General features: G+C 46.7%; 1 pseudogene; it reads right to left on the minus strand.

Annotated features, from left to right (window-relative positions):
* Positions 1-4,244: 4,244 nt before the first annotated feature.
* Positions 4,245-12,352, minus strand: part of LOC134958089 (X-ray repair cross-complementing protein 5-like) — a 230,080-nt pseudogene continuing 221,972 nt past the window's right edge.

A 12,352-nucleotide genomic window follows, 5' to 3' on the forward strand; every position in this document is an offset into this window, starting at 1 on the left:
CGGAGTTATAATATGTTGATAGTACATACTTAGATGATCTCCTTATCAGGCTTCATCTCAACAAATGATCATTTAAAATACCTTACTAAATGTACGATTTCCAAGTTCAGCAGTTATTGCTCAGACTAGAGACAGTCTTGATGCACTTGTGCATTCGACTGTTAGAAAACATGATGCCGTGTTACAGCTATCCAGTTGGGAATATTTCACTCACATCTTTTCAGCTAGACCCTCTCACATAGTGGTCAGTCTTATATACAAATTCATTCTGTTGTTCTGCCAGTTTCTCTACTCTGGTGGCTCCAAACATAATGCTCTCAGTAGGGAACAGGTGCGGAGTTTGGAATTGGAAAATTCTGATGGTGGATGTAGATCTCTGAAGGGTGGGAGAAGGTTTCCTGCATTGTCAGTTTCAGGGTCTATGGTTAGACCGAGAAAGTTTCCTGTCAATAAATTTCTTAGACCTCTAAGCAATTTTTAACGTTCTCCCACATGCAGTCAACAGACCAGTCTCCGTCTATTCCGGTTCATGCAGGCAATGCTGTCGCACACAAAACAGGGATGGCTTTGCGAGAAATGGCTTGTCTTCTAATTTGGCTGAACATTACCAAGTGTTGCTATCAGCAGTGTTCATTCTAGGCGTAGACACCTGGTAAGCAGTTTATCTAAGCGTCAAGATTTTCAACCAGGGGAATTGGGCATTACATCCACAGATGCTGGTCCAGCGGTGGTGTTAGCCACTGGTGAATCTAATGGCATTTCGTCAAAATCCTCAGACACACAGATATGTATCCAGGACAAGAGATCCATAGGCAGAGACCGTGGGTGCTCTCACGATAGCGTGGTCATACAGACTCGCGTATCTATTTCCACCATTTCCGCTGCTTCTTCGGTTGGTAAAGCAGATCAATAAATTGTGGTGCCTCTTTGGCCTTGGACACTTTGGTTCTCGGATCTCCGCGGTCTACTCACATATGTTCAGTGGCCGCTTTAATAAGCTCAGACCTTCTGCAACAGGGTCCATTTCTTTACCCCAATTTAGCGCTGCTGCGTTGACGGGGTGCCAGTTGAAACCGCTCTCTTGAGACGAGAGAACATTCCATAGTCAGTTATACCAACCATGTTACGTGTTAGTTACAGTAGCTCATTATCACAGAATTTGGCGAGCTTATATTGGTTGGTGTGAATCTCAAAAGTATCCAACATTTTCTTTCAAGTTATCCCATTTTTTACTATATTTACGGACGGGGTTAGATGGAGGAATATGTTTAGCAATACTAAAGGTCCAGGTCTCTGTTTTGTCAATTTTCTTTCAGAGTCGTTTTGTCTCTTTTGCCAACAGTTCACACTTACCTGCAAGGTGTCCTTAGAGTTCAACCTCTGTTTATACCACCTACAGCTCCAGGGGACTTGAATTTAGTTTTAGACTTTTTGCAGTCCTCAATTTTTGAACCCTTACAGGTGGATGTTAAGTTTCTCCTAGCCTTAGATTCGGCAAGGCGTGTTTCTGAATTAGGTGCGTTGTCATGCAAAGCACCGTATCTGGTGTTTCATGATGACAGAGCGGAACTTCGGACGAATCCCGCTTTTCTACCAAAGGTAGTATCCTCTTTTCACATAAATAAACCACTCGTAGTTACTGTTTTCTCAGAAGGTTCAGGAACTCCAGCTTCTTTGGATGTGGTTTGCACGCTTCGAATTTATGTAGCCCGAACATCAACAGTACGTAAAACAGATACATTGTTTGTTCTCTATGATGCAGTTAAGATACGTTGGCCATCTTCCAAACAGACCTTGGCTAGATAGATTAATCTGACCATTCGTCAAACTTACTTTCATACTAAGTCTACAACCGCCTGCATCGATTACAGCACATTTCACACGTTCCATGGGAATCTCATGACCAGCAGGTCGCGGGGCTTCCACGACGCAACTTTGCCGTGCTGCTACATGGTCGTCAGTGCACGTTTGTGCGCTTTTACAATTTTCATACCTTTTCGGCATCAGCATTTAGCTTTGGCTGTCTAGTGTTACAGGTGCCACACAGCTCTCTCACCCAATGGAGAAATTTGGTACGTCCCAAGAGTACTCCATTGACCCCTAGTGGATGAAAAAGAAAATAGGATTTTGGTACTTACCAGATAAATCCTTTTCTTTGAATCCATAGTGGGCACTGGATGCCCTCCCAGAGCAATTTCACCTGTCTTGCGGTAAGTTTAGTTTATCTTATGGAACACATTATCACCTGCTTGTTTGAATGTTAAGGTGACTGTTATCCGTGGTCGTTTCAACTATCTAGTTGTTCGTTAGGTTATAATATTATATGTAATTCTCCATTGTTCATCCTCTCTTTCATTCCTGTTCAGCTCAGCAAAAAACACTGAGGCATCTTGGGAGTATGGAGGGGAAGGAGGGTTACACATTTAAATATTTAAATGTGTCTATCCCTGCTATCGCAGCATCCATACCCCAAGAGTATTCCAGTGCCCTCTATGGATTCAAAGAAAAGGATTTATCTGGTAAGTACCAAAATCCTATTTTCATACCCAATCCTAAAACTAATGGAGCCTTCAAATGGACACTTGAACAATGTGTCAGGGACAAAAAAAACACATTGATTGCTAAAACCATTTTCGCAGATTTTGAGGCATTTTTTGCTAATGCCTTTTCAAAGGGCATTGGTGAAAAAGCATTCAAAACGGTCCACAATTGAATACTCAGTGGGGTGAATTAATTAGTTTCGAAATGATCGGAGCTAATTGCATACCCCCCCTATAGCTATTAACCACTTAACTGACGATTTTCCCCCCAAAAAAAACAACTCAGAAATTGTCTGTTTTTTTATCAGTGAATTATGTGAAGAACATGAATTTAACCCTATGCAAAATGATTTTAGTTTAAATTAAAAAAAAAAAAAAGTTTTATTTTACAAATCATTTTTTAAACATCGGTTGGGAACATTGTGACCATCGGTAACATTGTGATTTTACCTTTTAGAGCCCGGACAGCCTGCAGGTACACAGGTGGGGGCTGGGGGTAGCTTGGGGGGGCTTCTTTTACACTTCCCCAGCCGCTGCTATTGTCTGCAGCCACTGGGGGGGGATCCTGCCGTGCTGACCGATCAGCAATGGTTGGCAGCACAGCAACACTGTGGGAAGGGTGCAGGGAGGCAGAGGGACCTTCTGGTACCTCTTGCAGCAGCAGCGGAGGGAAGTTTCCCTTCCCTGCCGCTGCTAGCACTGTTTATCTGGTCGCATCCTGTGAGAACAGGTCACATAAAACACTGCCTGGTGTGGTCGCATCTGATGCAACCATGTCGGGCAAGTTGTTAAACAAAAACAGACATGCACAGATGTGTCCTCATACTGTACATTTAGCCTGAAAACGCCACACAGCAGCTTCCTGGTGTGAGTGAGCTGGTCACATGTAACTCCACTAGCATTAGGCGTCTTTTTTGCCATGTGTCTTATTTGCAATATGATGTGACTAGTATGCACACGGAGATACTGATTAATTTGATATGCAACACTTGTATATCCGTGTACAATTGATGCTGTATATAAAGCGAGACTGCACTTGACATGCAGAAAACCTGCAGCCACTGCACTTCAACTGAGTTTCTGAATATACGTATGCACACAGATATACAAGTGTCGCATATCACATCTCCTGGTACATCCTAGCTGCATCTCATTGAGACTAAGACACATTTTTGGCAAAAAGATGCCCGACACTAGGTACAGCAAGTCTCACAGGACCTGGGGAGCCAGGAGGGGCTTTTGGCGCAACTGTAGCAAAGATCTATGTGGACACATCTATAGGTAAGAAATGCCATACAAAAGTTTAATTCCATTATAGTGTTGGTTACACTCAAAAATTCAATCAATTTCTTTCCTTTAATAACAAAAAACATTACAGAAGGCAGATGTTTTTACAAGAATCCACATTCTCTGAGCCTGTCCAATGAAACTGTCATAGTGCAAGTGGAAAGCTGCTTGCAGATCAGAGGAAAAGTTGCTCAATATAGAAAAAAAACAAATAAGTGCTTGTTCCAAGTATCTGACACAACTCGTAGGATATCTCTAACCATATTGCTCCTGGTGAAAGCAGTTAAAAGAATGTGATATAATTTACACTAAGGACAGCAATTCAGAGAGCTAAAACAATGTAGTCTCTATATTAAACAGACTAACCTATTACCTAGACAAGTGAAAAATGGTACAGTCCACAAAATAGCTGTCTGCTCACTTTTATGCAACTGGGATTTATTTTTTTAGAAAGCATTCCATTGTAACCAGACTAATCACAACACACTACTGGATAGATTAAGGCTTCAGTCAATTTGGTTTCAGACAAACTGTATATTATTATAATTAGGTCTTCGGAAACACAAACACAGTTAACAGTTGAATAAGGATTAATAGTTCAGTGTTTCTTAAAGTAATCTATAAGCACATCCAGCAATTCCTGCTTTTTACCACCCTTCAGCCCATAAACCCGACATGATTCCTTAAGCACTGGTACAGTTAATTTTCCCAGGGTGCCATTCTTCACATAGGCTCTAAGATCTGCTTCAGAGAGAGCAGTGTCAGTCTTGGCTTTCTTTTCAGCCTGGCCATCCCCACCACCTGTAAAATAATAAGAATTTACTCACCGGTAATTCCATTTCTCGTAGTCCGTAGTGGATGCTGGGAACTCCGTAAGGACCATGGGGAATAGACGGGCTCCGCAGGAGACTGGGCACTCTAAAAGAAAGATTAGGTACTATCTGGTGTGCACTGGTTCCTCCCTCTATGCCCCTCCTCCAGACCTCAGTTAAGGAAACTGTGCCCGGAAGAGCTGACACAACAAGGAAAGGATTTGGAATCCAGGGTAAGATTCATACCAGCCACACCAATCACACTGTACAACTTGTGATAACCATACCCAGTTAACAGTATGAACAACAACTGAGCCTCAGTAACAGATGGCTCATAACAATAACCCTTTAGTTAAGCAATAACTATATACATGTATTGCAGAGAGTCCGCACTTGGGACGGGCGCCCAGCATCCACTACGGACTACGAGAAATAGAATTACCGGTGAGTAAATTCTTATTTTCTCTGACGTCCTAGTGGATGCTGGGAACTCCGTAAGGACCAGGGCCGTTTCTTGGGGCAGGCGAGCAGTGCAACCGCACTGGGCGCCCGCCGCGGCACTAACTGTGGCTCCCTGCTTCCCCCTACTATTTCTCCCCGAGTAATCCGCTCGGGGGGCGGAGTTTCACAGAATGACGTGGTTGCTTTGTTACGTCACGGCGCAACCCCGTCACGATGCGAAACTCCCCCCGAGCGGAGTACAGAGGGGGATCCAAGTTAGGAAGAGGGAAAGGCCGGCGCGAGGAGCGACTGGTGAGGCGGGCCGAAGAGCTGTAATCGCCTCTGTAAGTATTCTCTCTCTCTCTCTCTCTCTCTCTCTCTCTCTCTCTCAATGTGTAAAATGGGGACACCTGCAGTAATGTGTGAAATGGGGACTCTTGCCTGCCGTAGTGTGGGGATTTAATGTATCAAGGGCATTGCGGTGTGTGGCATAATATGGTGCAGGGGGCATTACTGTGTGGGGCTTAATATGGTAGAATTTTTTTTCCTGTGGTGGTCGTGATCTGTTGGAGCAGGGTCAAAAACTGGATTGTGAGGTAGTCTTTTCAGACGAGGCCATGCCCATTTAAATGAGGCCACACCCATTTACATGAGGCCATGCCCCTTTGCCGGGTGTGCGCGCAAGTTTTTTTTTTTTTACTAGGTGTGTGTGTGGGGGGGCACATTTTTTAATGTCATGGGGGGGCGCATTTTTAAATCTCGCACTTGGAGCTGAATTGGCTAGAAACAGCCCTGGTAAGGACCATGGGGATTATACCAAAGCTCCCAAACGGGCGGGAGAGTGCGGATGACTCTGCAGCACCGAATGAGCAAAGGCAAGGTCCTCCTCAGCCAGGGTATCAAACTTGTAGAACTTAGCAAATGTGTTTGAACCCGACCAAGTAGCAGCTCGGCAAAGCTGTAAAACCGAGACCCCTCGGGCAGCCGCCCAAGAAGAGCCCACCTTCCTTGTGGAATGGGCTTTTACTGATTTAGGATGCGGCAATCCTGCCGCAGAATGAGCTTGCTGAATCTTGTTACAGATCCAGCGCGCAATAGTTTGCTTTGAAGCAGGAGCACCCAGCTTGTTGGGTGCATGCAGGATAAACAGCGAGTCAGTTTTCCTGACTCCAGCCGTCCTGGCTACATAGATTTTCAAAGCCCTGACTACATCTAGTAACTTGGAGTCCTCCAAGTCCCGAGTAGCCGCAGGCACCACAATAGGTTGGTTCAAATGAAACGCTGATACCACCTTAGGGAGAAATTGGGGACGAGTCCTCAATTCTGCCCTGACCATATGGAAGATCAGATAAGTGTTTTTACATGACAAAGCCGCCAATTCTGACACACGCCTAGCCGAAGCTAAGGCCAATAGCATGACCACTTTCCACGTGAGATATTTTAGCTCCACGGTCTTAAGTGGCTCAAACCAGTGGGATTTCAGGAAATCCAACGCAACGTTAAGATCCCAAGGTGCCACTGGAGGCACAAAAGGGGGCTGAATATGCAGCACTCCCTTAACAAACGTCTGAACTTCAGGCAGTGAAGCCAGTTCTTTTTGAAAGAAAATAGATAGGCTCGAAATCTGGACCTTTATGGATCCTAATTTTAGGCCCATAGTCACTCCTGACTGTAGGAAGTACAGGAATCGACCCAGCTGGAATTCCTCTGTAGGGGCCTTCCTGGCCTCACACCAAGCAACATATTTTCGCCATATATACGGTGATAATGTTGTGCTGTCACGTCTTTCCTAGCCTCTATCAGCGTAGGAATCACTTCATCCGGAATGCCCTTTTCCGTTAGGATCCGGCGTTCAACCGCCATGCCGTCAAACGCAGCCGCGGTAAGTCTTGGAACAGACAGGGCCCCTGCTGTAACAGGTCCTGTCTGAGAGGCAGAGGCCATGGGTCCTCTGAGATAATTTTTTGTAGTTCTGAGTACAAAGTTCTTCTTGGCCAATCCGACACGATGAGTATAGGTCTTACTCCTCTCTTTCTTACTATCCTCAGTACCTTGGGTATGAGAGGAAGAGGAGGGAACACATAAACCGACTGGTACACCCACGGTATCACTAGTGCGTCCACAGCTATCGCCTGAGGGTCCCTTGACCTGGCGCAATATTTTTTTAGCTTTTTGTTGAGGCGGGACGCCATCATGTCCACCTGTGGCCGTTCCCAACGGTTTACAATCTGCGTGAAGACTTCTGGATGAAGTCCCCACTCTCCCGGGTGGAGGTCGTGCCTGCTGAGGAAGTCTGCTTCCCAGTTGTCCACTCTCGGAATGAACACTGCTGACAGTGCTAGCACGTGATTTTCCACCCATCGGAGAATCCTTGTGGCTTCTGCCATCGCCATCCTGCTTCTTGTGCCGCCCTGGCGGTTTACATGGGCGACCGCCGTGATGTTGTCTGATTGAATCAGCACTGGTTGGTTTTGAAGCAAGGGCTCTGCTTGACTCAGGGCGTTGTAAATGGCCCTTAGTTCCAGTATATTTATGTGTAGTGAAGTCTCCTGACTTGACCACTGTCCTTGGAAGTTCTTTCCCTGAGTGACTGCCCCCCATCTTCGGAGGCTTGCGTCCGTGGTCACCAGGACCCAGTCCTGTATGCCAAATCTGCGGCCCTCGAGAAGATGAGCACTCTGCAGCCACCACAGCAGAGACACCCTGGCCCTTGGGGACAGGGTGATCAACCGATGCATCTGAAGATGCGATCCGGACCACTTGTCCAACAGATCCCACTGAAAGATCCTTGCATGGAACCTGCCGAAGGGAATTGCTTCGTAAGAAGCCACCATCTTTCCCAGGACTCGCGTGCAGTGATGCACCGACACCTGTTTTGGTTTCAGGACGTCCCTGACTAGAGATGACAATTCCTGGGCCTTCTCCAGCGGGAGAAATACCTTCTTCTGTTCTGTGTCCAGAATCATGCCCAGGAAGAGCAGACGTGTCGCAGGAATCAGCTGCGACTTTGGGATATTCAGAATCCAGCCGTGCTGTTGCAACACTTCCCGAGAGAGTGCTACGCTGACTAACAACTGCTCTCTGGACCTCGCCTTTATAAGGAGATCGTCCAAGTACGGGATAATTATAACTCCCTTCTTCCGAAGGAGTATCATCATTTCGGCCATTACCTTGGTAAATACTCTCGGTGCCGTGGACAGACCAAACGGCAACGTCTGGAATTGGTAATGACAATCCTGTACCACAAACCTGAGGTACTCCTGGTGAGGTGGGTAAACGGGGACATGCAAGTAAGCATCCTTGATGTCCAGCGACACCATAAAATCCCCCTCTTCCAGGCTTGCAATAACCGCCCTGAGCGATTCCATTTTGAACTTGAACTTCCTTATATAAGTGTTCAAGTATTTTAAATTCAGAATGGGTCTCACCGAACCGTCTGGTTTCGGTACCACAAACATTGTGGAATAGTAACCCCGTCCCTGTTGAAGGAGGGGAACCTTGATTATCACCTGCTGGAGGTACAGCTTGTGAATTGCCGCCAGTACTACCTCCCTTTCCCTGGGAGCAGCTGGCAAGGCTGATTTGAGGTAACGGCGAGGGGGAGTCGCCTCGAACTCCAGCTTGTATCCCTGAGATACAATTTGTACAGCCCAGAAATACACTTGTGAGCGAACCCACTGGTTGCTGAAGTTTCGGAGACGCGCCCCCACCGCACCCGGCTCCGCCTGTGGAGCCCCAGCGTCATGCGGTGGACTTAGAGGAAGCGGGGGAGGATTTTTGTTTCTGGGAACTGGCTGCCTGGTGCAGCTTCTTTCCTCTACCCCTGCCTCTGGGCAGAAAGGACTGTACATGGTAATACGGTGCTTTCTTAGGCTGAGAGGGAACCTGAGGTAAAAAAGTTGACTTCCCGGCTGTTGCCGTGGATACGAGGTCCGAGAGACCGTCCCCAAACAACTCCTCACCCTTATAAGGCAAAACCTCCATGTGTCTTTTAGAATCAGCATCACCTGTCCACTGCCGAGTCCATAATACTCTCCTGGCAGAAATGGACATTGCATTAATTCTAGATGCCAGCAGGCAAATGTCCCACTGTGCATCCCGCATATATAAGACGACGTCTTTTATATGTTCTATGGTTAGCAAAATAGCATCCCTGTCGAGGGAATCAATGTTGTCTGACAGGGTATCAGACCATGAGGCTGCAGCACTACACATCCATGCTGAAGCAATAGCAGGTCTCAGTATAGTACCTGAGTGTGTATACACAGACTTCAGGATAGCTTCCTGCTTTCTATCCGCAGGCTCCTTTAAGGCGGCCGTATCCTGAGACGGCAGTGCCACCTTTTTTGATAAGCGTGTGAGCGCATTGTCCACCCTAGGGGATGTTTCCCAACGTAACCTGTCCGTTGGCGGGAAAGGGTACGCCATCAGTAACCTCTTAGAAATCACTAGTTTCTTATCGGGGGAACTCCACGCTTCCTCACACAATTCATTTAATTCATCAGATGGGGGAAAAGTCACTGGCTGCTTTTTCTCCCCAAATATAATACCCTTCCTGGTAGTAACCGGGTTAATATCAGAAATGTGCAATACATTTTTCATTGCAGTAATCATGCATCAGATGGCTTTTGTAGACTGTGCATTTGTCTCATCCTCATCTACACTGGAGTCAGACTCCGTGTCAACATCTGTGTCTACCATCTGAGCTAGCGGGCGTTTATGAGCCCCTGATGGCCTCTGAGATGCCTGGGCAGGCGCGGGCTGAGATCCCGGCTGTCCCAAGGCTGCTGCGTCATCGAACCTTTTATGTAAGGAGTTGACATTGTCTGTTAAGACCTTCCACATATCCATCCAATCCAGTGTCGGCCCCGTCGGGGGCGACACCACACTTATCTGCCCTTGGTCCGCCTCCACGTAACCCTCCTCATCAAACATGTCGACACAGCCGTACCGACACACCGCACACACACAGGGAATGCTCTGACTGAGGACAGGACCCCACAAAGTCCTTTGGGGAGACAGAGAGAGAGTATGCCAGCACACACCACAGCGCTATATAACACAGGGATTTACACTATAATGAGTGATTTTTCCCAATAGCTGCTTATTATCTTATTTGCGCCTAAATTTATGTGCCCCCCCTCCCCCCTCTCTTTTTTACCCTTCTTGTACAGGATACTGCAGGGGAGAGCCTCAGGAGCGTCCTTCCAGCGGAGCTGTGAAGAGAAAATGGCGCTGGTGTGCTGAGGAAGAAGGCCCCCTCTTAATGGCGGGGTTTTTTGCACATATACAGTTTTCCAGACTGTATTATGTGCATAATGTGCCAAAAGGTATTCTTATTGTTGCCCAGGGCGCCCCCCCCCCCCCAGCGCCCTGCACCCTACAGTGACCGGAGTGTGTGGTGTGCAGTGGGAGCAATGGCGCACAGCTGCAGTGCTGTGCGCTACCTTAATGAAGACCGGAGTCTTCTGACGCCGATTTCATCTCCTTCTTCTGGCTCTGCAAGGGGGACGGCGGCGCGGGGCCGGGAACGGACGATCGAGGTCAGGCCCTGTGTTCGAACCCTCTGGAGCTAATGGTGTCCAGTAGCCTAAGAAGCACAAGCTAGCTGCACGCAGGTTGGTTTGCTTCTCTCCCCTCAGTCCCACGTAGCAGTGAGTCTGTTGCCAGCAGATCTCACTGAAAATAAAAAACCTAACAAATACTTTCTTTACTAGCAAGCTCAGGAGAGCCCACTAGGTGCATCCAGCTCTGGCCGGGCACAGATTCTAACTGAGGTCTGGAGGAGGGGCATAGAGGGAGGAGCCAGTGCACACCAGATAGTACCTAATCTTTCTTTTAGAGTGCCCAGTCTCTTGCGGAGCCCGTCTATTCCCCATGGTCCTTACGGAGTTCCCAGCATCCACTAGGACGTCAGAGAAAACAAAATAAACGTTTAAAACTCAATTACACAGGGATATATACGTCTTGTTGACAACCATTATTTGGACCCCAGAGCAGTGCAACTGTCAACTGATGGCTGTGGGTGCATGTTGTAGTAAGTGGGCGTATGTAGTGGTATTTATAGGAGGGCAGGTGTGTGTGTGTGTGTGTGTGCGTGCGTGCGTGCGTGCGTGCGTCTGTCTGTCTCTCTCTGTGTCTCTCTCTGTGTCTCTCCCTGGTTTATTATTTATGATCCTCCACATCGGTACTAGCACCTATCCTATATTAGGCATTTTCCCATTTGGGATGTGTATATGCAGAAGTCATTTTTGGGCAGATTTTTTCATTCTTGTTAAAGCAAACAAAATAAAACCAGTATGTGGTTGATATGGGCAATGCAAATTTTGATGCATGGATAGCAGTGGGTGCAATAAATAAATGTGTTCTCTCTCTCTCTCTCTCTCTCTCTCTCTCTCTCTCTCTCTCTCTCTCTCTCTCTCTATATATATATATATATATATATATATATATATATATATATATATATATTCAGTCTAATAACTAGCATGAGAGCTGCAATGTCTCTTCCCTGTGAATAGACAATGAAAAATAATTCACATATTACCACACTTGGGGCCCGACTCATAGTTGTACTCGAAAGCCGCCACAGATACAATTTTTGACTCAGAGGATGTGTGAAAATATTCTAATGCAACAGCCGCAGGGATTTGCATAGAAACGCCGACCAGAGCCTTCGCAGCTGCCCTCACCTGCGTACACATTTGCGGCATCCACGCAGATCAGGCAAACATTGAATTCCTGCGTGAGTCTGTAGTCACTCAGAATGGCTGACGCAATTGATACGCCATAGCAGCTGCCATTCCTGCATACATGATCGCAGTCTACAGCTGATGCACACCCCAAAAACAGTCCTGACATGCACGTGTTTTTGCCACCACTCTCCGTTACCTCCCACAAAACGGACTCTCTCTGGCTATCACTTGCGAATGAATCCTGACTGCGTCCATAATCGCAATTCAATCGCTGCATATGCGCAGACCACTGATAATCGCACAACTGCATGATCACTGATCAGAAGAGCATACAACTATGAACCGGAAAAATTGTAGCTCACTTGACAAAAAAATGACCATTAGATAACACAAGGGAGTACCCAAACATGGGTATGTTATCCAGCAAGATGTCCTTTAATGAGGTTGTAAATTTGGTTATGAGGTTTAACATTTAAGATATTACAAGTCAACCTGGGGACAGTTTGGTTAGGAGATACCGCATAGATGAGAAACTGTATGCAAACCCATGAATGAGTCAAGTCTCCCAAAAAGTGTG

This window comes from Pseudophryne corroboree, chromosome 9 (assembly GCF_028390025.1).
Source record: "Pseudophryne corroboree isolate aPseCor3 chromosome 9, aPseCor3.hap2, whole genome shotgun sequence".
NCBI lineage: Eukaryota > Metazoa > Chordata > Amphibia > Anura > Myobatrachidae > Pseudophryne > Pseudophryne corroboree.